This window comes from Gymnoscopelus braueri, assembly GCF_963280865.1.
Source record: "Gymnoscopelus braueri genome assembly, chromosome: 6".
In the NCBI taxonomy this organism is placed as follows: domain Eukaryota; kingdom Metazoa; phylum Chordata; class Actinopteri; order Myctophiformes; family Myctophidae; genus Gymnoscopelus; species Gymnoscopelus braueri.
In genome coordinates, this window is record NC_137607.1 from 2,163,210 (window position 1) to 2,166,216 (window position 3,007).

The following is a 3,007-nucleotide window of genomic DNA, read 5'->3' on the forward strand; positions in this document are numbered from 1 at the left end:
TCTATGAAAACAATCCCAAAAGAAGCGACTATCTACGGCTATTTGAAAATAGCAGATCTACAAACTCACAACGCGTAGCGATGTGACGCATTGTGAGTGTGTGCATCTGCTATTTAAAAAAAATATATACATATATAATGTTGACAAATACATATTAATTTGGGGGTCCTTGACATGAAAATGTTTAAGAACCACTGGTTTCAACAACATATGGAAACAAGCCCCAAATAATCAACTACATTTTAGAAACAAGCAGTGGTGGAAAAAGTACTCAAATGTTTTACTTAAGTAAAAGTATCAATACTGCAATGTAGAAGCACTCTACAAGTGAAAGTCTGGAATTACTTGAGTAAAAGTACAAAAACTATTGGTATCAAAATGTACTTAAAGGTAGTGTAAGTGATTTGCAAAGTTTCAAATAATTGCAAAATGGGTATATGTTCTGATAGTACTCGTTACTATAGGGTGTCCTGTCCATGTAAGGAGTCTCCATGTCTCTCCAGCTCTTTATAAAACAGAAAATGTATTTTGTAGTTTTTTTTTTTTTTTTGTAGTTTCATTTCCAATTTTATCCAACCAGGACAGAGAACTCAATCAGGACACAGATTAAACAAGTGAAATTGGAAGTGATGACACTAAGAAATGAGCATGCAAAATTTGAACTGAAAACTATACAAATTAAGCTTAAAAATGGGTACTTTCTCCTGATTGGCTGAGATTTTGACACCTACCGAAAAATGTATTTTCTGTTTATTAAAGAGCTGGAGAGACAGGGAGACATCTGTTACTGAAAAAACACTCTATAGCAATGATTACTATCAGAATATAGTATTTTAACCTTTTAAAAAAATACTTTTTGTTTTAACCAAAAAATATCACTTACCCTACCTTTAAGGTACCAAAAGTAAGTACTAAAATGTTTGAAAATAGCAGATCTACAATGATGCGATGCGTTGTGAGCTTGTAGATCGGCTATTTTCAAATAGCCTAGGTATAAAATAGGGCTTACCGTAGTGTTTACATTTTACAGACACCTGAGTGGACAGACACAGCTGTGAGCCGACCAATCAGCTTTATCACAGCTTTAGCCCCGCTTAGCCCAGCTCAGACCTACCCAAGACTGGGTACTTTTTAGGCACCAGTTTAGTACCACTTACACACCACTCTACCCACTTCATTGTAGTGGAAACCGTCGCTGTGGTGGGCGGTGTGGGGTGGGGCTAGGTAAGTCCATGTATATGGAAAGCCGCCTTAACTGGACTGTTACCTCATTTTGGAAGTTTTTCTGATTTCCTAAAGAATGGGCACCAGAGAGACAGACAGACAGACAGACAGACAGACAGACAGACAGTAGCAGTTCTGTGGGTTAAAAGATGCCTTGTTGATGCCAGAGGTCGGAGGTCAAGCGTCAGAGGTCAAGAGGAGTATGGTCAGTGTGGTCTGAGCTGACAGAAAAGGGTCAACAGTTACTCCTGAGGATCATCTCTGAACCTGCAGCAGCACAACACCAGGGCTGGGATCATTTAGGTTCCCTTTGGCCCGTGTCTAAGCGGTCAGCCTGATACACTTACTCTGGAATACACACACACACACACACACTTATTGCCAACTCCTCATCCTCACTCAGTCACTTTAAACATAGACTGAGGGCCAGCCTGACCAATCAAGCCTCTCCACCTGCTTCTACCACGCACGCACGCACACACACACACGCACACGCGCACACGCACACACACACACACACACACACACACACACACACACACACACACACGCACACACACACGCACACACACACACACACACACACGCACGCACGCACACACGCACACGCACACGCACACGCACACACACACACACACACACACACACAAAGGTTTATCGTGTCTTATGTTTGATTATATGTATAACTTACTACTTGTTTATTATTTTAGGTGAGAACCTTATAAAGTCCTGTGTGGGTTTCCTTTCTCACCTGCACGTATTTCTGTGATGTTTTAATAATGTTACCTTTGTGCTGTTTTTTATTGTGCGAATAAATAAATCTAATTAAATCAAATCAGATTTTGAGATGTTGAAGTGGATTATCTTTGCTCATGACGCTCTCTGAAGGTTCGCCTTCCATGACTTTTCAATTCAATTCAAATGATCTCGGATAAAAACGTTGCTGTCCATTGTAAACTTTGTGCGGACGACAACGCACTTTCAACCACGATGTCTATTCAAGTGACATCTAAGGCATCTCTCTCTCTGTCTCCCTTTCCCTGTCTCCCTCTCTCTCTCTCTCTCTCTCACAACGCATGCAGTAAAATCTTCAGTGTTCACGCGTGACGTATGCGTCATGCCTTTTAGATGTGTGTGTAGGCTATAATAGGTCTGTTTGTGGGGGTGATGCGTCATATACTTAACCTATGGATCTGGGAACCTATGTAGCTCAAAGCTACGGCATTCAGCTGTTTCATACGTTTGTGTCATATTATTTACTTGACAAAAGTATCTGTTTTGTCAAGTAATTCTCTTAGTTATCATTCAAATGGAGCGCACTTTCCCTCGTCATATCTATGCCATCCAGTTATAATGTATGGGATCTATGCTCTTCAATGAGATATGTGTCTGAGCACATGGAGAGTCATGGAGACGTCTCCATTGGAGACAGACGCTGGCTTCAGACAGCAGTAAAAGTACTGAACATTGGATATACTCAAGCAAAGTAAAAAAATATACCTCAAAATTGTACTTAAGTACAGTACTTGAGTAAATGGACAGACAGACAGACAGACAGACAGACAGACAGACAGACAGACAGACAGACAGACAGACAGACAGACAGACAGACAGACAGACAGACAGACAGACAGACAGACAGGCAGGCAGGCAGGCAGGCAGACAGACAGACAGACAGACAGACAGACAGACAGACAGACAGACAGACAGACAGACAGACAGGCAGACAGACAGACAGACAGACAGACAGGCAGACAGACAGACAGACGGGACATTGCAGCAG